The 26,203-nt window shown below is 33.4% G+C and overlaps 2 pseudogenes; both read right to left on the bottom strand.

Moving 5' to 3' along the window:
• Positions 1-297: 297 nt before the first annotated feature.
• LOC134391788 (olfactory receptor 5D13-like) lies at positions 298-1,253 on the bottom strand (annotated as a pseudogene).
• A 17,366-nt stretch (positions 1,254-18,619) lies between these two features.
• On the bottom strand, positions 18,620-19,601 carry LOC134361167 (olfactory receptor 1165-like; annotated as a pseudogene).
• Between the last annotated feature and the right edge of the window lie 6,602 nt (positions 19,602-26,203).

The following is a 26,203-nucleotide window of genomic DNA, read 5'->3' as shown; positions in this document are numbered from 1 at the left end:
AGATTAAATGCAAAAATACTAGCTCATCAAAAATTGATAATTATTAACTTTATCTCTGTTAAAAATGTGTAGCAAATGATTCTTAATGATGAAAGAAACCATTAAGAAAATAAAAATGAAAGCACTGATTGTGAGTAAATATTTGCAAAATATGACTGACAAAGTATATATATATACCTTAATATATATATATTAAAAATAGGCTGTCATTTAAGTAATTTGAATCATCAATTGCACTATAAGAATTAGGAAATCTGAAGTACAGTAAATGATTTTGTGAGAAATAAAATAATAAGTCTAAAAATATAATGAGTGACAAAGCAATTTGGTGACAACTAATTTTTTGAATTTGTCTTTCACATCTTTGTTCCTAAGGCTATAGATCAATGGGTTCAGCATAGGAATCACCACTGTATAAAACACTGAAGCCACTTTAACTACAAGCAAAGAAGTTTTAGGGTTAGGAACACAGTAGGGGAAAAGGACGGTTCCATGGAAGACGGTGATGGCAGTCAGGTGGGACGCGCAGGTGGAGAAGGTTTTCTGGTGCCCAGTTGCAGAAGGTCTCTTCAGAACAGTGATGAAAATGAATGTATATGACATGAGAATAATCTTCAGGCTGCTCACCTCATTGAATACAGCAAAAATAAAACATAGCATCTGGGTGATATAGGGGTCTGAGCAGGAGACAGAAATAATTACAGAGTGGTCACAGACAAAATTATTCATGATGCTAGACGTACAATAGGAGAGTTTAAGAAGAAAATACGTGAGTGTCAGGGAACACACTACACCCCATGTGTAGGACCCACCCACCAGAAGAGCAGAAAGCTTCTGAGACATAGTAGTGCTATAGAGCAAAGGGTTACAAACCGCCACAAAACGGCCATAGGCCATTGCTGCCAGCATGAAAGTTCTGTCACTGCAAAACTGCAAGTGAAACAAAATTGTGTGATGCAGCCTGAGAAAGAGATGGTTCTGTCTTCCACAACCAGGTTCTCCAACAGTTTCAGTGTCACTACAGTGGAATAACAGAAGTCTACAAAGGACAAGTGACTCAGGAAAACGTACATGATTGTGTGGAGTTTTGAGTTGACCTTGATGATGATGATCGTGCCCACATTCCCCACCACAGTGACTGTGTAGATGGACGAGAAAACCAGAAAGAGTGGAATCTGATATTCTGGGTATTCTGAAAAACCCAAGAGAGTAAACGTGAGTGTGCTGCTTTCATTTACTTCAGATAACATCATGATTCCTGTTGCATAAAACAAAACAAAAGAAAAAGTTATTTCTAGAAAGCAGAATTATAACAAGTCACAGAGAGATGAAATAGGCTTCACGTGTTTCTGTGAAGAGTGACACAGAAGAGTGGTTCTCAAAGTGCAGTCCCCAAACAGCAGCAGCAGCAGCACTTGAAATTTCTTAGGATTCCAAATTCCCTAGCCCCAGCTTCAAACGTCTAAATCTAAAACTCTGGGATGAGGCCCACAATTTGTGGTTTAACGTGGTCTCTAGGTGATTTTGATGCATGCTAAAGGGTGAGAACCAGTGGTGTGGACAATATATAGTACTCATTCTAAGTATTTTAAATCCAGCACTTGTCAGTATTATTAACATAGAACTGAAATGTAAATTTATGGTACAACAAAAATTATGAAAAATAGAAGCAAGAGAGGCAGAACGAAAGCACAGAGAACGTTGTCATCATTCTAAGAATGACACTAAAGATCAAGGTGACTTGACACTGCACTTGGTGACATGTAAATGTTAGTAGTATTTGTTTTTGCATTTTCCACCTTTGCTAGGCACAATATAAAATTAAATAACCAAAGAATTTAAGCGTTGAGATAAACTTCCACATGTACCTTGTCTATATTTCCACCTAATGTTTCAGAGTTTGTGACAGAATCTCATCAGTGAGATGTTTCTATACCCTCCAATAAAACCTCCATCAATACACACTGCCTGCTGCTGTATTTTTGAGTCCTTTTCTTATATTTTGTTTAACTTATATTATTAAATAAAAATAATCAATGAAATTTTAATTACCTGCTTATTAATGCTCTTTAGATATCCCCTCCTGATATATATATATTTATATATGTGTGTGTTTGTGTGTGCATATATATACATACACATATACATCCATCCGAAAATCATCAACAATATTTTTATACAAAATATTTTCTACAATACAATGAAAATTACACAATAAAAATTACACATTTCTTAACCAAGAAAAGAATCCCTCTTTTATGATGAGGCATATTTTGGGAAGATAAAGAGTTGCAAGTAGGGAGGACATAGAAAGAATGGCCTTGCCACAAGTAAAGCAGAATGAATGAAGATATAGACACGAGGCTACAGCAGAAATGCATGTATAATTTTTTCCATCCTCTCAGCTTTACCTGGAATATGTACCAGACTCCTGACTCAGCCCCATGAGTTTCTACCTTAACATGCAGTATAAGCAACCCCAGACACACAGCATTTATGAGCATATTATTTCCAGTAGCATGTGGGCTAGAATGGATACACTTTAAACATTAAGTATTGTTCACACTTTCAATAAATGATTCCCCTTCAACCTTTTATCATATTAGTAAAGCCAGCAATTACTGCACTGGCTGTTTGGCACACTTATTAGGTAAACAGCAAAAAGATACTCAGATTAAAAAAAAACTTGGCATTTAATCCCTGGAAATGTCAAATAAATTTCTAGCACTGGTGGTTAGAATTAGAATTGTACTCAAATCAAAACAAGGCCTAGAGCGTTCAACTTCAAAAAATGCCCCATTTTCTGCAACTTTTTTCCATTGTTCCTCAGTGGTGCCACTGTGCCATTTTCTGTAAAAAAAGTAATAATAATTCTAATAAATACTTTATGCCCTGTTAGTGTAAATTAAAATGTCTCTGAACATAAAAGTAGACCTATGGAATTTTTAGATTAATCTGTATGAGCTAGACCTCCACGTTTTCCACCTGAGTTGAAAGATGTCTAGAGACAAATGAACTAACCTTAAACCAGAAACTCTTGATTAATTTACTGAGAATTTCCTTTTATGATTAATGAATCTTAGGCAGCTTTCTTAGTAATTCTTTAAGATAGCAACAGACTTGAGATCTGCAATGAAAGTGGAAGCACATTTCAAGAAAGGTGCCAGTAAAACAGCATTTAATTTTCAGGTCATAACAAATCTCAGAGAGTACGAGGAAAAAACTGAAGGCTGTATACACAGTTGTAACTCCTGTCATTCTCTGGTTCTTATACCTGCCCCCATGACTATGGAGATATAGACCACAGGGAAGTATAATTGGGGTATTCCTCAATGTGCTTCCAAAAATACAATTTGTTGAAACACTGTGTCTGGTGTCATTGTGAGAGATGCATTTTTCTAAATTATTTGGGATAATTACCTCACCACATCTATTCCATTAACTGCTGTTAAGTATTGAATTACTGAAATAATACATGTTCATTGAAGACATTACTGAATAGTTAGAAAATAAGAAAAAAATAAGTATTCTTAAGTAGCTGGTATTATGTTAACTGCAGTTTAATTTTTGTATCGAAATTTATAGTGGAGAAACCTGTCAAACACTACATAAGGTAAAAGATTAAGTTTACCATCACCAGTGATATGATGTGGACATCATGTTCCCCTGATATGATGTGATGAAGAAGGCATTTCACCTCTTGTTACACTTCCCCTCAAACCCATAATCTCAGCGTAATGTTAATTACTACTGAAGTATTAGTCAAGAGCATACAGAATGCCCCACCCCACTAAGTAGTTCTTAATATTCAGGCACATTACTATGGACTAAGTTTGCCGGTGTATAAACATTATATTAGTAAAACAATACTATTTATACACTTTGATATTCACCTTTTCTTGCTTAATGTTATGGCTGTGAAATTTCATGATGTTCTGAAACAACAAAAATATTTGTGTTTTGATGGATATATGAGTTATTTTCAGTTTCAGTCAATTAGAAATAGCGTTGTTCTGAGCATTCTTTTCTCTTCCTTTGATGCAAATATATGTTTCTATTTAGTATATACCAAAGAATGGAATTATGAGTTTCTTCTTCCACAGAGGTTTCAAAAAGTTTTGATCAACTTAACACTCATATTCAACACTTTTAAAAGTTTGTTAAATCCACATCCTTGCCAACACTTTATCAATTTAACTCCTTTTTGAAGTTTGTTCATTACATCATTTATGAGTATATCTTGGATATTTTTTGTAGTACATAGTTAGTATGCACTCTTTTAAATAATTATTAAATGTGTGCCTCATATGTGTTCCATTGATGTTTTGCAGTCTTTCCTGGGTTGATTTTCTTAGTAGCAGGCACAAAGACAAAATTGAGATGCAAGTAGTTTATTGGGAAGAGGATTTTAGTAAGCACTACTAGCTAAAGTGAAAAGACATTGATTAACACTTTACTTTTGTGGACAATTGTAGAGGATGCATAAATACCTCAACTTCCTCAACTCTGGATGGGACAAGATAGAGTTAAGTTGTACACAGTCTTCCCGAGGTGTCCAATTGGACTACAATGCAGTTGTCCAAAAAAATAACCTGTTCTTCCATGTTGTCTTTTCAACTTAGCTTAGCATCTTAGTCCCACTGGACACCTTGAAATGAAGTCTCAATTGAAACACAATGTTGTGTTTTATAGAACTTACTGAGGTGTAAGCATTGGTTATGAAATGTGAGTACGGATCATGTCAAGAAAGCCTGGAATTGTGTTTGCAGCACTTTTATTAAGCACAACTTAAAGCTAAACCATCACCTATGTCTCAGTTTTCATAAGTTCCTAAATACATTCAACTTCTTTATCTTGACTTCCATGGAGTCTAGAGAAGAAATTTTGAAATATATTTTCTTATGCAACCTCCTGAGAAGAAGTGAATCAGAATGCATTACATCTAAAGAAATCAGAGATAATTGTAAAACATTATGAACATAGCAAATAATGGCAATGCGATATTTAATCAATTTAAAGAATAATTTATACTTTCTTAAAAATAAAGGTAAACTATCAACAACAATGTACATGAAAAAACTGAAAACAGTTGGAATAGAAATACATATGCATTTAATTGAATTGCACTGAGCAAGAATGTAGTTTGGAGTTGATTAACTTCCTGAGCATCCACTTTGCATCTTTGTTCGTGAGGATGTAGAAGAAGAAATTCAGCATGGGGTTCATGACTGTAAACAGCACAGTGGGTGCTTTGACTGGGAACCATGAGCTTTTGTAGTTGGGCATACAGCCGAGAAGGGGGATCATGCCATGGAAAAAGGTGATAGCAGTCAAGTGGACCACAGGTGGAGAAGACTTTTTTTGGTATTAAACAGAAATAAATCACGAGGTATTTCTCAATGAGTAAAAATCAGTCAAAATATTGAAGTAAAAAGAGTAACAAAAACCACCAAACACCCTCTTTATGTGACAAACTTACATTTGGAGGCTAAGGATAAATGAAAGAACATGTAAGATTGAAAAATCTGAAATTTTGCTTTCATAAACCAACAGGAGTCTGAATATTAGAAATTTCCCATGATTAAGCCTAATAAAATAAAATGAATGGTTCTAGAAATGGATTTGGAATTCCAGAAGGTCTTATGTTGTCATTTTGAGCACATCTGCGAACTGCCACAACATTAGCCTTGTCTGTAACAAGCAGCAGACTGTCATTTAATCTAGCACTACTAATCCCAGGCACAGAGCAGCAACTATGTGATCACACATCCCATGACATAGGAGACTGGGCAGACCTATTGTGACTTCATGTATTTAGCCACATGTGTTGTAGAAAAAGGCTTCTCCTTAAAATCAGTACCTTAGTTTATTTTTACTGGGTCACAGTCTTGAAGGTTAAGAACTTTGCAATACCATCTGCTTCTACTGCAAGGCAACTAGATTCATCCATTACATCAGTGGAGATTCTAGAACTTGGCCTGGAGAAAAACACCTTGAACTGTTAGACCAGCCTAAATGTCCATCATCAGATGATTGGGTAAGGAAAATGTGTTATATATACATAATGGAATATTATATTGCCATAAAAAACAATAAAGTGTTGCCATTCACAGCAACAGAGAAATCATATTAAGTGAGATAAGCCAGGCACAGAAAGAGAAATGCCATATGTTTTCACATATAAGTGGGAAATAAAAGAGTAAACATATAAATAAAAGAAAGAAAGAAAAATACAACATTCACAATAACACATTGAACTTTCAAAAGGAGAACCGAGGTTTCTAGAAGCAGGAAGGGAAGGGGAAGGGAAGAATTGATAAAGGGCCACAAATAGCAATGACAGTGTATATTACTGAATATAGCAGTTATTCTGGTTTGAGCGTCACATATTGCTCGACTATTGATATTCAACTACGTTACAGTAAAAAAAAAAAAAAAGAAATAAAAAGAAACTAAGTGACCTTTTAGGAAGATTCTAAACCAAGATACAGAAGAAACGTAATACTGTTGAAATGCAGAGAATTCCTGACTATTTTTACTTCTTGTGTTTAGTCTTCATTGTCAATAATTCTACTGTCCATTACTTATATTAAAGCTCCTTTTGTCACAACTAAAGACTCCTGTTCAAACCCTTTCATTAAAATATCATAGTCATAGTCAATTCTATATTTGAACATTGATCTTAAGATGTCCTTTATTAGAGTTGACTTTTAATTTCTGGAGTTCATAGAAATAAAATATCTCATGTACACTCTTCCACAACACATATTTTTGAATATTTCAAAACACTTTACCTAGCCATTTTGTTCTTTTCTAGGTAAACAACCCTGATAATTTTATTTGTTTCTTTGTTTCATTTACTTTCTTACACTGGTTACTAAATATGTCAGAGGGTCCCCTCAATATTCTTGGTATAACATGATCAGTTTCCTGAGCTGATGTTGGAACTAAGAACCAGACCCACTCAGTATTCCGTGGAAATCTGACCAGGCAAAGAGAGAGTAAGCTCAGGAAAATGTTTTCTCTTGCTATATATCTTATAACTCAGAATCTGTAGTTAACAGTCTGAACTGCATTGGAGCAATACTTTACCATCCCAAACATGGTCCATGGTTAATAGAGAGCTGCAGACCCCATGCTTATGCACTTTGAATTTTTATACATAGGTGAAGTTTGTGCATTCATTATTACATTTTATGCTCTGCTTCATTCTTCTATCATTTCCCATTGCTGTATTCATGACCTTGTAGTCTAATTGGCTGCACCTCTGACCACACTTCCTATCTTAAATCAGGAGTCTCCGACACCCTAAATACCCTTACTATAACTTCAGTTTCCATTAATATTACTGGTCATCAGTGATCACTACACTTTTATATACCCCATTATTATTTGGACAGTTTGTTATAATTTTTAAAATATGCTTTTATCTCAGCCTCTGTAGAGTACCCACATTGTGTTACACATATGTTTTAATTTTCATAAATATAGGGAGCCATCAAAACCTAAAAGGATACAAGGTCACCTAAATGTGTTCCTTCCTCACCCATCTCACAATCATTTGAAAGCGAGATCCACATTCTGTACTTACTAGTTTACAAATGAGACAGATATAGAAACATGTACACACAGCACAATAATTGGTAAAATAATGTTATGATGATGATTTTGTGACTGTGGTCACAATATTGTTTGTTTGCATTAAACTAAGTACCTGGAAGGATGACTTAGATTAAATGGATCAACTACATCCATGCTGATGGCATTAAAACGAACAAAACAAAACAAAAACCAAAAAGAAAAAGAAAAAATGTTCCAGGAATTTATACTGCACTCTTTCAGTTTTAGATTTAACACTCAGTTTTGTTTTCAAAATCCCATTGATTTCTTCATCCAATGATATAGAATCTTCATTTTCCCACTGCTTTACCATCACTCTGGTGGTTTTTGGCAACCCTTTTATGATCTCCAGATTGTGGCTATTGGAAACTCAGTCAGGAAAAAATGAAATATGGAAATTATGAAATGTCTCTTCCAATTTATTCCCACTCTCAACAGCTCTCCTTCTGATACATATTTTCTCGCCAGCCTATGACACTATAACATGACTATTATTTAGTCTTGAAAGCAATAGTACAAGTGTTTTTCAAATTATTTTATTACAAAATGCATTTGATTGAGATTATTTGATGTAGATTTCTATAATATCCCCTAGGAAGTATATAAACAAAGCATAGTATCACTAAATATAATTACCTATTTGTACCTGCATTTTAAAATTTTATTCTATAAAACCAATTATTTCTTCTAAATCACTAATTAGAGCCATTTTCTTCTCTACTGATACAACATATCATATTTAAATGAGTTTCCTAGAAGGCTCTTTCAAGAAAACTTTTTTGGTTAATCCAAATATCACTATTTATTTTTTTTTCTTGCTCTGTTTTTCTTGCACCTGTATTACTACAATATTCATAAAATGCCTGGTATAATCTTCCTGTTGTCATGTGTGCATGCACGTGTGTATTTTACTTTATTTTTCCTGAATTCATTACATTCCTTGAGGCTGAACCTCACATTTAATATTTCATCTAAAATCTCTAGTGTACCTAACATAGCTTTTAAGGACATGTTTTCACATTCAGTAAAATGATTTTAGGATCATTGGAAGTATAGTTTAGTGCCTTGAATGAGCACTGTTAGCTGACATAAGTGGATGCTACTCTAACTCACCTCTCACAGATTTTTCCTTCAAAAAGCTTTCTGGATTTTAATATACCTCATATAGGTATGAAAAGATGCCCAACATTGAAGTAACTCACAAAAAACAAGATATTCTTCATATACATTGTTTTTATTGATCATTTCATTGCTACTATTAATGAGTCATATGCACATTGTTTCTCTAAATTAAGAATTTTCATAAATGCTCCCATTCACTTACAGTCAGTGAATGCCTCTTGCAAAATATAATTTAATAAATGAGCCAACTAATGCCATTTTTCAAACTGTCAAGACATATTGGAGGGAGTTTGGAAACACTCTTGAAGAAGAAACAGACCAGAAAACTGAAACACAACGGGAAAACAGACCACAAGTAAAAACATGATCATGTTGTTTATTTTAAATATTATTATTTGACCTTGGAGACACAGACCCTGGAGAATCAGACTAAATTCAACACAGTGCACTTAAATCAAATAATTTAGGGAAATTTTCCCTTTAATTTATAACAAAATTTCTTTTACGTTATTAGCATGTTGTTATTTGTGTTTTAAGAATGTTTCTCTCTATATAGAGGCTATCTTTCTGAAAATGACAAAAATAATGACACTCTCAAGTTTATTGCAACAACCTGTATATAGTAGATATGCTTCTTTCTAGGCTCTTCCATTTGAGTTTACATATGTGCATATCTTTAGGAGTGCACTTGATATTGTCCTATACATATTTTAACATTTGACCCCATAGTCTTTTATTTTTTCTTTTCCTTTTTGATATTCATATTTGATTACACATATTTATGGGATACAGAGTTGACTATTAGTATTTGTGTGCATTATGTGATGATTAATTCAATATTATTAGCATTCATTACAAATCATAATTGCTCTTTGTGTCCCTTAACCAATCACTTTCTATTCCCCAACCCCAAACCCTTTCCAACCTCTAGTAACTACAGGTCTGTTCTCTCCTTCTGAAAGTTCAAAGTTTTATTGTGGTCTTTCTTTCTTTCTTTCTTTCTTTCTTTCTTTCTTTCTTTCTTTCTTTCTTTCTTTCTTTCTTTCTTTCTTTCTTTCTTTCTTTCTTTCTTTCTTTCTCTCTCTCTCTCTTTAGTCTTATTATTATACTCTGAATATTCGTAAATATGCCTTAGTTTTCATAGGTTCTTTTAACGAAGTTATTGTAGGTGTGGGGATATGTTATATACCTTGATCGCAGCTATGGGACCAGCTGCATTCTGAGGACAGGCATACAGGTCATAGAGCTGATATTCAAATCCATCTGTGTGGTGGTTACTGCGTCTATTCATCAAGTGGACACAAATCAGGGAAAACAGAAACACTGGTGTTAAATGCAGCCACATGAAATGCTGTCGTTTTGGTTATTGATGAGGTAACTTTGAGATATTTGAAGCTGCAGCAGCAGTTGAAAACAAAACACCACAATTGTTTAGAGATCAGACATTCTGGTACAGCTTTTATAGGTGGATTTAGCCATATTAGTGGCCTAAAATTCAGCAGCTTATTAAGGTTGATATTTACTGTTTTAACTACGCTGACCACATTGTCAGCTATATTTAACAGAGGATGGATAGCGAAAAATTGCTTGGGTTTAAGTAAGCAGGCTGTGTAAGTCTCTATGGCCTATCCATAGTCACACACTGACCAAGAATTTTAATTGAGGTCAAAGAGAGAATAAACCACCAAAAATAACCTAAACTCTTACAAAGGATTGCTTTAAAACAGAAAAATTTCAGTTGAATTTTTTCCCCATTTGATCAGGTTTTCAGTATGGTTCATAAATTAAAACTTAAAGCATAAAGTTACTGCAGCTTTGTATAGTGTTACACTCTAGATATGATTAATTCAAAATATTAGTATGCTGCAATTCTAAATTCCTGCTTTCTAAACTTTTTTTTGTAATTGCATGCAGTTTCTGGTCAAGGAAGAACTGTGTGGACAGGGCTAACTTGCTTTTATCCTCTATTTTCCTCACGGATTTCAGTTGTTCTTTTATAAACTCCCAAACTGCCTTCAGATTCAGAAGCCATGACTTTGGCTGCTACAGCAGAGTGTTAGGAGATTTCATTTTAAAAAATCTATTAAAAGAGAAATGAGTATTAGGAATGTGTGCTATGCTTTCTTCTTGGACTAAAATATACGACTACTGCTAATAATAATACAAAATGCAAAGCACAAAGTTTTAAAATGTATTTGAATGGTAGATGCAAAATACTCCAAATCAAGTAATTGATGCAAATTGATGGATTTGTGTATAGATATGTCAAATTTTATTAGCATAACAGTTACAGTGAGAGATAACACAAGTAAACTAAAAGAACACAGTTAGTTAAGATACAGGAAAGAATTGCTTTTCAGGAGATGTGTTGCGATGCAAGAGGCCAGTCCAGAGAGAGTTGTTAAATAAAATGGGCAAAAAAGCACATGAAAAGATGCTCGAAATCCTTAGTCCTAGGGAAGTGAAAAATAAAGCCACAATGAGACACAATTACACACCAAAATTAAAAAAAAAAATTAAAGAAATAAATGAAAGAAAAAAACTGACCTAGCCACATGTTGACAAAGAGAAACTGGAACTTCCATACAATACTACTAGGAATGTAAAATGGTACAATCACTTCGGAAAAAATTCTGGAGGTTTCTTAAAATATTAATCATACAATTACCAGCTACTTGACAGTTAGAGAACTTTGAAGAAATGGGCAAATTTCTATAAACACACAAATGATTTGAACTGGCTCAAGAATAGTAGAAAATCTAAATAGACCTATATCAAGTAAAATTACTAATTCAGGTATCCAAACCTCCCAATAAAGAAAAGTCAACTACCATATGCCTTCACTGGTAAATTCTACTGAACATTAAAGGACAACATCCATTCTTTTTAAACTCTTCCAAAAAATTGAAGAGAAGAAAGTACTTCCTATCTCACTCTATGAGGCCAAGACTGCCTTGATACAAAAGCCAGATAAGATGTCTGTCACAAGAAAAGAAAATTACAGATCAATATTATGAATATACATGCAAAATTTCTCAACATCGGCAAACCAAATACAATAGCATATTAAAGAAATGCAGAGTATCACCAATTGGTATTTATAGCAGGAATGTAATGGTGGTCCTCCAAAGAACAAAATATACTAATGGCCAATATACCATTAGTCATAAGCAAAATTCAAATCAAAACCGTAATGAGATACCGCTGTCCACATCCTATTAGGATGAGTATAATTTTAAGAAAATGGAAGATAAGTGCTGGTAAGGATGTGGATTCCTAATTGGAACTCTCATAGACTGTTGAAGGGAATATAAAATTGTGCAGTTACAGAACTAAACAAAAAATTACTACATGACTCAACAATTACGCTTTCAGGAATGTATCAAAAGCATTGAAAAGAGGGATTCAAACAAATAGTGTAGGCCACTGTTCACTGTGGTATCATTCACTATAGCCAAAAGGTAGATACAACACATGTCCAACAACAGATGAATGGACAAACAAAATGTGTCCATACATACAATGACATATTATTCAGCCATAAAAAGCAATGAAGTTCTGTGCATGCTATAACATGGATGTTGCTGGAAAACATCATGCTAAGCAAAATAAATCAGAAAAAAGATACAAAAAAAACCCTCCAAAAATCATTGCACCAACTGGATTTGTTATGTTCTTCTGGTTTATCTTTAAAATATTATTTCCTTTAAACTTTGTATTTGTTTCCTCTCTAACCTTTACAGAAACAATGCTCCTATCAAAGTAATGCCGAAACATGTCTTCAAAATGCTACCCAAGGCCTTTGAAGCTGACAAGATATACTTAACAATGAACTCCAGGCAGACTTATCCTGACAGCCACGCCTTCCAAATCTCTTTGTTGCTCAAGTGTGGCTGAATGGGTTTTGACATTGACTTAAAATTGCTGGCCATCTCCGAGTGCGGGACTGGTCTGACAACTGGGAAAGGATCCACTTGGCACAGATGGACAATTTCAGCCAACTACAAGATGATTGATCAGCAGTGCTTTTGGAGAAAGGTGTTATCAAAGGCAGAAATGTGTAAACGTTAGAATCACAATATGATCACTTATACCATAACAAAGAAATAAAGCCAGGAACTTAAGAATGGAGGGCCCTCACACACATATGGCTGTGATAAATGGTTTTTATGCACATATGCCTGTGAGAAAAACTTTTGCCTAGGAATTCTAAAACTGAAGCTTGCTACATGAATCACAAGGAGAGATAACCTAATGTGCAAGAACACTCCCTGACACACTTTCTTCACTAATGAACTGGTAAACTACTGTGACAAGCCCCTGTAACCAATGTTCTCTTTGTTTCAAAACAGATTATCTTTATATTCTGCTTTGTCTTCAGAAGCATTTCTTTGTCTCAACCTCTTTATGTGTGCTTATGTTTACCATAGCCCTCATATCTCAGATTGGCAAATCCCTCGTGTGCTGCTGAGTAAACCCATTATCATTGGACTATATCTCTCTGTCAGTTATTTGGGCTGAAATATTCTCAGCCCCCTTAATGCTCCGCATAATATAGTGTAAAGAAACCTTTCTGGAAGTCTAAGCTAATTATAAGTAAGAAAGGCTGTTTTCTATAGATCCCATACAATCTGGTTCTTGAAGTAATATGCAGGTATTTGTATTATAATATGCTACATGCATTTGGTAGTATATACTATATACATTTAAATATCCAAGAATGCAAAATGAAAATATGTTAATGTACATCATTTTCTACATATTACATGTATGTAAGGGTATCTATATATGTAAATACGTGTATCTACCAATCTACCTACAAAGGTAGTACAGATTAAGACAGATACTTGGTGGTTGTAAAATTTCAGGTAACTTGTTGGTCAAAAAGTGACATCATACCAACATTTTTTAGTCATAAATTATTATTTTAAATTTTTTTGGTGAATTAAATGTAATGGTCTTTGATTAGGTATTACATTTACCTAATGTGATTCAAAAGACAAGTTCAAAAAAAATTTTCCCACATTCTACTCTTCCTCAATCTATCAGTTTTTCCACCGAAAGTAACTACTGCCACCTCTTTCTTTCTTCGTTTATTTGAATCCTCAAGAAATAGAAATTCATATACATGCTCATCCATAACAGGAACATACATAGGATATTCTTCTATAAATGGTGTCCAAATTACTACTGTTAGGGTCTTGCTCAATTTTTCTGCAACATTCTATTTTGGGGATATTAAGTATGAAAATGAGTAAGTATATATAAACAATGACCTAAAATTTTTAATGGCTATATAGTATGTTTTATTCAACGTACTATAATTTACTACCAAACACATATCAATGGGCGTTTTAGTGGCTTCAGTCTTTTGTTATAAACAATAATACTTCAAAGATATCTACATTTATATATTCACATTTGCTTCTCAAAATATCTTAGTATAAATTCTCAGAAGTAGTGTTGATTGGTCATAAACTACATTTTCTTATGATGGTGATTACTAAACTACTCTTTAAAGTAATTCTAACCATTTGCTCTCTCACCAGCAAGTATGAGAATCCTTGAAGATTCACATTACAGAACCTTTCAAAGAAGGACTTGTTCTCCCAGCTGCCAACTACTTCAGAACTGGCCTCCTCACCATAAGGCCATCATGCCTGCTTGACTGATTAGGCATGGGTAGAAATGCCTGATCCAAGGGGGTCATTTCAGACACCCCTTAGGTGTGACAAAGCTCCCCACAGTACACAGGAGGCTTTGCTTGATGTATCACAGCCTGAATCAGCCCTGTTTTTAACTCTGTATCCTTTTTATGCTTCTCTTAGCTGTTTATCTCTAAGAAATACCATACCCGCCAAACACGCCTCAAGATCTGTGTCCAGGGATCAGCAACACTTTGAAAAAAATGTAGATAATTTTGGTTAAAAAACCTACTCTTTTTTAACTTTTTAGTGATTTTAATTCATGTATAACTTAAATGCAATAGAGTGAACAATTGAGTTCGATTCTGTGAATTAAAGCAAATAAAGTTGTACACCTACAGACATCAAATATCAATTATTACCAAAATATTGCCCAGAGGCATACAGTATGTCCTTTCCCAGTAAGTAATTCTCAAGGGTAACATCTATTCAGACATTAAAATAGAGTAATTTTGCCTGTTTATAAACTGTATATTAATAAAAAATGTGATTTATACACTTTGATATTTGCCTTTCCTTGCTTAATATTATGGTTGTGAAATTCCATGAAGCCATTCTGAGTATTGCTAGTTAATTTTGTGGTTGTTGCTGTTTCATTTCTGTATAGTATTCAATTGAATGATACAACAAAATATGTTTGTTGATGGACATTTGAATTATTTTCAGTTTGAAGTAATAAATAATTTTATTGTTGGGAGCATACTTATCTGTATTTTTGTTGCAAATATGTGATTCTACTGAGTATATATAAACCAAGGAATGGAATTATGAGTGTATATTTCCAGAGTTTTCCAAAGGATCTGAACAACTTTACACTCATACTGATCACTTTTAAAAATTTGTATTATCCACATATTGCCCAACTCTTGCTTTTATCAGTTTAATTTCTTTTTGAGGTTCATTCATTACATTGTTTACTAATACCTGGGGTATTTTTTGTTTGGTTGGTTGTTTTCTTTTTGTACTTTATAGTTAGTATGAGCTCTTGCATGTATATCCATGTTCCAAACATGTTTTGCAGTCTTTCCTATGTTGACTTCCTTAGTAGCAGTTTCCAAAACAAGAATTTGAATACAAGTAGCTTAATGAGAAGAGGAAATTAGTAAGCACCAATAACTAAGTTGAAAATGCAACATGAATGACCAGATTATTTGGGGGAGCAACTGGGGCTTAGTCCCACTGGAGACCTGGAGAAGGCTGTGTAGAACCTAGCTGAAGCTAGTCCCAACAAGAGTTGAGGAAGTTTGAGTATTTAGGCACCCACTACAATATATCATTGGATGAGATCCATTTCTGGAGATAACCCTGACACTTTCAATCTGGCCTATGCATGATCTGGGCACACTCCTATTGCTAGGAAAAAGAGCCCCCATATAGAGTCATGAGTATTTTCAGAAAAGAAAATCTTTAGAAATCAAATATAATAAATAAAAGAACCCAACATAAATTAATGAAGTAAATAGTAAAAATAAAATAGAAGGGATAAACAAATCCAAAACTGGTTCTCGGAGAAAACTGAGAAAATTGATTAAAGTCTCACATACCTAATCAAGGGAAAAAATATATAGTGATAAGGCAAAGATACCTAACATTAGCATTGAAAAGTCAGAATCATTATTGATCCTGCCAATTTTAGAAAAAGGCTATCATGAAAAATATTTTGCCAAGGACATTGGAAGTATAGGTATAGTGGATGCATTGTAAGAAAAATAAAACAAAGTGACTCAAGAAGAAGTTGAGATTAAAATTTTCTTGCTAATATTAAAGCAAGTGAATTCATATTGAAAACGTTTCTGTGCAGTGGAAAACTTTCCTATGTTTCAGTGAATTCTAATTGTATGCATATTTTTCTCTGGATCAAATAAAAAGAGACACATTCCAATTCATAATAAGAGGCTAGAATAACTTTGATGACAAAAACAAAGGCAATACAGCAAAATACATTGAAAAAAATTTCAGAACATTTTTGTTCATAAATACAAAATTTTAAATTCTCATTGATATATTAATTTATTCAACTAATCAACAAATAAAAATGATAACCTTTTATGGCACATTAATTTTGTTTTCCGAGAAAATAATATTTGCCTCAATATCAGAGAATTCAAAACATATAAGTTGACATATTAAAATCTTAAAGGGGCTCAATAACCTAATTATCTTTAAAAACGAACTAAATCAGCTTGAAAAAAATTGAACATTCACTCATCAAAAGCAAACAGACCTAAACAAAATAAAAATAAAGCAATGCAGATGATTTTGCTAATTCGAAAAAGAAAAAGAATTCTATCCCCAGAACATTTACAGCAAACATTTTCAACATGAAATATAAATTAGGAAATATAAATGATTTCCCTGTAAAATCAGAAAGACAAGAATGCCCACATTTAATAGGTTAATTCAACATTATATTGAAGTTTCCAGCTATTTAAATAAAGAAAGAAAAATAATTAAAAGTAATAATATCAAAAAGAAAAAATACCGTATTTAATCAGAGAGAATGTTATATACATGCGGATAATACAAAATAATCTGCAAATAAAATATAAAATTAATATGAGATTTTGTTAAATTTGCCAGGAAAAAATCAACATAAAGTGTATAACGTACTAAGATTTTAAAACACATTTGTCAATAGATATGAAAAATAGCATCAAAAATACCAAGCACCCAGTTAATTATTTAATAAAATGTGTGAAAAATCATTCCAAAAAGGTACACAATAAAACTTTTATTATAAACATTGTAGTAAATCAAATAATTGAAAGATATAGTAAGTTTATGATTTAGAAGACTTGGCCATAGAAAGTTGCCATTTCTTTCAAAATGTATCTGTAAATTTATTGTAATGCTGCCATAAATGCAAACCATTATAATGCTAAAATTTGTTCAGAGAGATGAAGTCCCCAAAATATCCCAATTTCATCCTAATAAAAATAATGAATTTTCAGGAGTTGCTGTACTGGGTATCAAAACTTATTAGTTATAGGTACTTGTGACTATAAAACAAGAAGAATCATATATAGAGTCTAGACAGTGATCAATACATATATGAATACTGACTTTATGAAAATTATAACACTGTAGAGAAGTGTATAGTGGAGTGACATTCCAATAAATAATGTTGGGACAAATATACAATCATAATTTAAAATACAAAGTAGGCCTAATTTTATATCACAGCAAAAATCAATTCTAGGTTAATCATAAAAATATTTATGTAAAAATCAATGTAAGAAGACAATGTAAAATTTATAATATAAAAGAAAACAAAATAGAGTATAATATAAAAAAGATAATAGTGTATGGAATTGGGGGCAATATATTATGCAAATTATGAGACTATCTTTATTATTTTGGAGAAAATTAATTTTTCTTAAATAAAACATTAAAAGCAGTTCCCTGTATAAATGTACAATTAGATAAGTTGTGCTTCATGAAAAAGGAGGAAAGCTGTGCATCTAAATACATCAACAGGACAGTGAAAAGACAAATCACAGTAGGGCAGAAAATTCAACACATGTATGGCATAATGGAACATATACTCTAAGATTCAACTTAGATACATTCCAAAGAGATGCAAAATTAAGATTTATAATCTCAGAATCTATACTTATGGGTTGTGCTGAGAGAATAATTATTCTGAATAACACAATGTCCACAATGAATTTGTGTGGGGTAGGCACAGTGAATAGAAAAGGGCTTATGCACAATTTGTAAAGTGCTGTTAATGTTCTGTTATTCCTTTTTTGGAAGAAGTGACATAGAGGGTTATTATTCAGAAGTACTTATCTAAATTGTTGTCATAATTCACAATGAGAGATGGAAAGCAAGTGGAACAGAAGGGTAGCGTGTAAGGGTAACATATTTACAGTTTCTTAAGATTAGATATAGACATCCTTAAAGGACCGTTATTTAGCCTACTACATCCTGGGAAGAATATAAAGAGAATATTTATCTTCTTTTCTTTTTTTTTTTTTTTACTGACAGCTCATGGATAATGCATAATAAGATTTAATAATTATTTATATATGAATTATCTAACTAGTACTCTGAATCAATTTTATCCCTTTATTGTCAGAATAAATTAATAACCACCAGTGCAAAGCATAAAGCACATTTTAAAAAATGGCTAGAACCTTGTGTTTCTGTGTGTGTGTGCGTGTGTGAAATTAAACTGAGTGAGAAAGCAATTTGATATGAATTAACTTCCTGACAGTCTCCTTCACATCCTTGTTTCTAAGGCTGTAGATAAGAGGATTTAGCATAGGGATCACAATGGAGTAAAACGCAGTGGCTACTTTAATGAAGAGCCATGAACTCTTAGATTTGGGCACACTGTAGAGAACAAAGACAGTCCCATGGAAAATGGTGATGGCAGTCAGGTGGGAGGCACAGGTGGAGAAGGCTTTCCGAAGTCCCCCTGTAGAAGGCATCCTGATGATAGTGACAACTATGAAGACGTAGGAGGTTAAAATGACTAGGAGGCTACATGCCTCACTGAATATTGAAATGACCGATAAAGCCATTTGGCTGAAATAGGTTTCAGAGCAGGATACAGAGAGAATGGCAGAATATTCACAGCAATAGTGATTTATAATATTACGTCGACAGTAGGATAGTTCTAAAAGAGAATATGTGAGTGTTGAGGAACTGAGTCCACCCCATATGTAAGTTCCAGCTACCAGGACAGCACAGAGTTTAGGAGACATAGCGACTGTGTAGAGCAGGGGGTTACAAACAGCCACAAACCGGTCATAGGCCATCACTGCCAACATGAACATCTCCACAGTCACAAATGTGCAGGCAAAGAAAAATTGTGTCATGCATCCTTTGAAGGAGATAGTTTTGTCTTTCACAACTAAGATTTCTAGTAGTTTGGGAGTGACTACACTGGAATAACAAAAATCCAAAAAGGACAGATGGGCAAGGAAAAAGTACATGGGTGTCTGAAGTTTGGGATTGACCCTTATGACCCCAATCATACCCAGGTTCCCCACCACAGTGATGGTGTAGATGGCCAAGAACACCAGGAAGAGGGGTGCCTGGAGGTGTGGAAACTCTGAGAAGCCCAAGAGGACAAAAGTGGCTCCAGCACTCTCATTTCCCTCAGTCATCATCATGGACCCTGTTGGAGGAAATCAGAGGGTTCATGATGAGCAGCCAGATATGAGACAGTAGGAATCAGGGAATGCAGATGGTTCCCAATGAGAAACACCCCTGAATGATGTACAGAATATGCACCAATGTTTTATTTTTTGGCCTTTATCCTGTGCCTCATTTGAATCTATGTTTGGCCACTTACTATTGGAACACGGAATGTCCCCTCTACCCATCAGTGACTCATCTCTTCATTTATAACCACAAGAAATGTGGTTATCTCATGAAGTTCATTTACAAATTATATACATATATGTGCGTACTAAATGCTTACAATATTTCTGCTCTTTATAAATTATGAACTAATACATGAATATCACTTAAAATCTATTATTTGTAAAGGAAGAATAAAACAAATAAAGGAATCAGAGGAAACACATATTAGTTCATGGCAATAGGACAGATCACAACTGTTATGACTCAACAGAGCCTGCCACTGGAGATGTAAACAGTGTGTTTCTCTGAGGGTATTTCTCATTTCAAGACATGAGGGGACTGTGGTGCTAGTAAGTGCTCTCACTGAAAGTGGTGCTGAGCTGTCACTCCCAATTCTGTGTGACTATTTTAAACTGTTAGCTTTTCTGCAGATATCCCACAGGAAGCAGGTAATGGTGCAAATCGAGAATAGGAATTGGAAACCATTACGAGGGGCATCATAAAAGGAGCTTTCTCTTCTAACTCCCTTCCAAGTTTTCCTCCTATCTTTGACTCACATTTCCACCAATATCTGAATCCATCAACACAAAATCTTTATTTTCTCTCTTTTTTTTCCTCGGACCTTCTCTTTTCCCTCTGATTCTCTTTTAAGCTTAGCTTCACACTGTGAGAAAGGCAGTTAAGGGCAAAATGAAAGAAATTTTCAAAATGTGCTGCTGTATTTATTCCCACCCAAACACCCATTACTCAGCTAGATAGCCCTGGATCTTCAGTCAGCCTTCTCCCACGCTGCAAGACTCGTGTTGCTTAGATTCTATTTTAGAATGGTCCTCAAATCCGTACACATTTTTCAAATGACCTGCTTCCAAAACACTTGAAATCTAAACATTTCTGTCTGGATTTCCATAATAAATAACATGACTACGTATCCAGACTCTTCACTGCTCCCTCTTTTATTTCACTCACACCAGCATTTTCAATCTTTCATGCACAAACTTGTTATTTTATAATGCAATATCTTCATCACTTATCTCTTCTAACTTGAATGACCTCTTTCTGCAACAAAATCTAAGCATTCTTACCTTTTAATGACAAATTCCAGGCAACACTCTTCCAGAAATCTTTGGTGACTAATCCAGACTTCAGAGTTATACTGCTCTGATTGGTTTCCACCTACATGGTTTTAAAATCACTACTGTTATACAAAGTCTGACATATTTATATACAATTTTGTAAGTTTTCCAGTCTTCCCTTAAAAGATTGTGAAAAATTGAGAACAAATAATTACTATTATTTAATAGTCACCAAAATGTCTAACCCTCATTAAAGTACATAAATGAGTTTCCAAGAGAAATCTACATTGTTTTTTAAAGATGTATGAAACAGAGTTCAATGCCCTGTATTCTTATTCTCAGCATAATTAGTTGTATAGACTGCGGTGCTGCTAAGCTCACATTAGTGTTTCTATTTCTCATTTCAGTGTTTACCGGAATTAAAATATAACACTTAGATTAACAAGTCACTGGAAATCAGATATCCTTTTCAGAATTATTTATTGAAGGTTTCTTTGATTAAATTAATACAATTTTGAGCATTATTGATCAAAAATGTGAATTTTTATGAAAATTGTTCTCATTTATAATTATGCAACAGGAGTTTCATTTAAATTGTATGGCAGTATAGGTGCAAAGCATATTACATTTTTTTCTAATTAAAACAAATCATGGACAGCGTATAGGACTTCTCAATAGAGAGTCAGCTTTGGAAACTATATTCCATATACTGCTGTGTATTTTAAAATTAACTGCATGACCTTGAGGAATCAAGCCCTAGAGAATCTTGACTGGGATTTGCAGTGAGGTACAAACAAGACAATTGGAAGAAAGTGCCTTCTTCCTAATTTAGAATACCATTAATTTTAGATGGTGTGTTTATATGGGTAGGTTGCACATATTGATCATTTTGTCATAGAAAGAACAATAACAATCAACCCACAATTTTATTCATTGTGTATTTATTAAAAAAATAAATCTTCCAAAATCACAGAGAAAATATTACAATCCTGTCTCAATAAACCAACACAGTATGATTAGCGAGTAGCACTTCTTCAGTTTCTCTTAGCATTCCTATTTTTGGACATCTGATTGTTTTTGTAAATACATACTCAGCATCATTGTACATACAGATCTGATATTGTGCCCTTGTCATTTACAATTCTATCTTAATTTTCTAAATTAAAATTCATGTTGAATATACATTTTCATTGAGGCAATTGATAGATACATGGAATAATATGGTGTATTAGTTTTTCTGTTGCATAAATTCCATAAAAATCTGTGTCAGAAACTCTAGGGCTATATATATCCTTACAAATCTATGTTAATGTGCATATTTTTTAGACAGACGCTCCTTTAGTTACATTCTATGAGAAATAGTACAGCTTAGTTATTGAATGATACTTTTACTCAGTGTAGACTTCAAAGCATGAAACTATCTTTCTTTAACTCCCTGAAGAGATCTTTTCACTATGACATTTTTCATTTTTACTGATAGGAAGTTAACTGTTAGTCAAGTCACCATTTTGAGGGGTAATTTTATTTATTGCTTTTGCTCCTTTTAATGTAATTTTCTTATTAGTTGTGTTTTCTACAGTTTTACTATCATACATGCATAATAATGTATATATAACTTGATATTTTCCTTTACTTCAGGAAAATTTTCAACAATTATTCCTTCAGGTATTATTTCTTCTTTTTCTTTTTTCATACGCTTCTGTGTCTCCAATTAAATATATGTTAGTACAAGTATTGTATCATCTACATCTTTTACCTTATGTGTTGTTCCATTTTTTGTATTACTCTGTTTTATTCTATTTTATCCTGTGATAAATCTTTCAATATATCATTTCTCCCTTCAACTGCTCTTAATCTGCTATTGAAATTTTTATTTGTTCTTAATTTCATTTATTGTATTTGTAAAATAACATTTCTTTTGACTTCTATTTCTAAATCACACTAGTAAATTATCATGATTCTCAGTTCCCCATAAATTTTTATTTTTAAAAAATTTTGTCCTCCTCATAATAGAATGTTATGTTTCCAATAATTCCAATTTTTTAAAATTATTATCTTTTTCACCTTGTCTTCCTTATATGGCCCTATATATTAATGTGCTTGATAAACTTTGATTATGTACCAGATATTACATTCAATAACTCATGTGTGAAAATAAGTTGATGTCTTCAGTGATTTAATCTTCATCACGATAATATTATTGTTTGTTTCCACCAGGCATTTACAACAACAGCAGTCTAGTCTAACCTTCATCCAATCTCCAGGTTTAGCGTTTCCTGAGCCACTTAGATTAGTAACATCTCACTTTCAGGCTAACGACGTTATAGTTTGTCTACTGATCATTTTTTCACCTGTGTCCGTTTGTCTAGGATGTCAACGCCTGTTAGAGAATGTTTTCTCTGAATCTGCTGTTAGAAACTGCTCCTGCCTTGGTATAGTTTGTTGATGCTCTCATTAAGATGTTTTGTTTTTCGTGTTTTCATATTTTATTCTATTCTCTTAATAGTCTACATCTACTGCTTGGTGGAAATTACCTATGACTCCATTGCCAGAAACCACGCTGTTTCATCTTCATAGTTTGGTTTGAAATTTTTCTTTAATAAAATATGACTGGTCTTTTCAATCTAAGTTGATAATATCCTTCTAAAAGTAAGGTTATTGATCTCTCTCACATTTTACATAACTAACCATTTACTGAATCTTCTTTAGAGCCTGAAACTGAAAACCAAACTGAACACTTTGCTCAAAGTAACTTTTCTATTAAGCTCAAAAATGCATTATTTATTTCTTTCATGGAATAAATATATCATACTGTACATCCACAGTAAAAAATTTGGAAAAAAGAAAAATATATAAAGAAGATAATGTCTGCAGTAATATTGTAAAATATAAACACTGCCAATTTTAAGCTATTTTCCCTTTTTTTCTTTGCATAGATAGTTTTCAGAAGTGACACTGGTACACACCAAGGTATTTTTTGCAAGTTTTTCCAGCAAGTAGTTTGTTTCATTGCAATAATAAAAATATTAATATATTTAAAAATTAAATCACTACTGAGAAGAAAGTACAGTGAAAAAGAAAATAAAATTGATTCATAAACCTAAAACAAAGATATTCATGTTAACATTTTATGTTTATTTTTGTCCATTCTTTAATTTATGTATTTTAATTAATAGCTACACATATATGTATATGTATCTATTCATCATCCATATGTGGAGAAATAAAGAAACGGTGGATTTTTTTATTCAATATGTTGAAAACAATATGTTGTCTTTTATTGTCTCTCCGATTCCTCATAAATCCAATTAAAATATAAATATTATTAGAAATAATAATAAAGGAATAAATCAAATAACAAAGTCACATCAATAAAGACAGTGAAAACTAGATTTTAGCAAGTATGTTTTAAACATAATTTCAGGGGATGATGGAGTATAGACCGATAAAGCAGAAGAGACTTAACGACAGCTAAAAATGTCTAGGAGCACAGATCTAAAGAACAAATATACCAGCCCAAATGTCCATCATCAGATGAGTGGATACGGAAAATGTGTTATATCTACACAATGGAATACTACTCAGCTATAAAAACGAATGAAATACTGCCATTTGCAACAACATGGATGGACCTCGAGAGAATTATATTAAGTGAAACAAGTCAGGCACAGAAAGAAAAATACCACATGTTCTCACTTATTGGTGGGAGCTAAAAATTAATATATAAATTCACACACACACACACACACACAAACCGGGGGGGGGGAGGAAGAAGATATAACAACCACAATTACTTGAAGTTGATACGACAAGCAAACAGAAAGGACGTTGTTGGGAGGGAGGGGGGGAGGGAGAAGGGAGGGAGGTCTTGGTGATGGGGAGCAATAATCAGCCACAATGTATATCGACAAAATAAAATTTAAAAAAATAAAAATAAAAAAATAAAGAACAAATAAGTTTCAGAGCCCATGCAGGCTTCAAAAATATGCCCTAATATGAATAAAGTAAATGTTGAAGTTTTAATGAAAATCAAAGGACCAGGTATAACCAGGATCTACCCACGGAGAAGAAAAAAATGCCATTAATTGCTGCTATCAATATCATGATTTATTTCAAAGCTATAATAATTTAGAATATGTGCCAATGGCAGTTACTTCAGTGAAATCTAGTAAAGTCATGAAACTAACTGATGTAGATTGAGTGACTGGGTCCAGTGATTCATCATCTCCCTGTATTCATGAACTTTTCATAAGTTGTTGCTGGTGAAATGCATTTCTTCACTTTTGGAGTAGAAGCTCAGCCATGTGACGTTGTCAATGACGTGCTGGCAGAAGAGAAAGTGTGGAGGGCTGGCCTGTTACCTCAGTTGCTTAGAACACAGGGTTATAACACTAAAGTCAAGGCTTCAAAAATCCATACCAGCCAGCTGCCAAAATAAGTAAATAAATAAATAAAAAGAAGAGAAAGTGTGATGATTCAGACCTTGAATTTTTTCAGTGGGCCTGTTATTTTTCTGACATTTCTATAAACAGCTATCTAGACTCAGAGTTATGCAAGACTCGTGGAGCAATTCACACTGACAAAACTTGTTGTGAAGCAAAACTTTCCTCTCCTCCGCAACCAGAAGCAGAGTCACTTTAGGTCCCCAGAATATCTTTAAAAATAAATTATTATTCTTTTAAGCCATTGATTGAGGCATGGTTTTTTAAAAGAGCTAATGAGGCAAAAGCTAACAGTAATGCTGATAAACACATTTATGGACACTTTGGGTATGACCAAGTTGGCATCGGAGTAAGGGAGAGAGAATATATTTGTTTCTCACTAAACAGTATATGACAATGGAATATTCACGAAGGTAAATTAAAGCAATTAATGAGTCTTGGGGTTGAGTGCAGCTCTGCTCTGCTGTGTTTTGCTAAGTTTGGCTCAATCTCCCATATGTTCTCTTTCCAGGAACCAGGTTGAAGGAACATTCACTGCTGGTGGTGTGCTGATACCCAGATGGAAGGAATGAGCTAAAGGAAAAAAAAATCAGACCCGACAGAGGCATTTAAAACTTCTTCTGTGATGTAGTTTACAACACTTATTATGCTCGCTTTGTATTATTCAAAGCAAGTCACATGGGAATTATCTCCTCTTGCCTCCAGCGAAGCATGCCAAAAGCAAAGAGAAACCTAATAATGTAGAACAAAGAAAACTGTCATAGACCTGAAACTCATACCCCCAAAATAAATTAATTTCAAGTGACTCATTGATAAAAAAATAAAGAACAAAAAACACTCTTGAATATATATAGAGGAATGGATTTTTACTTCAAGTGTAGATAAATACTATCTTAAGCAATTCCAAGACAATTAGAAAAGTAAT

Source organism: Cynocephalus volans, chromosome 12 (genome assembly GCF_027409185.1).
Source record: "Cynocephalus volans isolate mCynVol1 chromosome 12, mCynVol1.pri, whole genome shotgun sequence".
In the NCBI taxonomy this organism is placed as follows: domain Eukaryota; kingdom Metazoa; phylum Chordata; class Mammalia; order Dermoptera; family Cynocephalidae; genus Cynocephalus; species Cynocephalus volans.
This window is presented reverse-complemented; position numbering and strand designations above follow the sequence as displayed.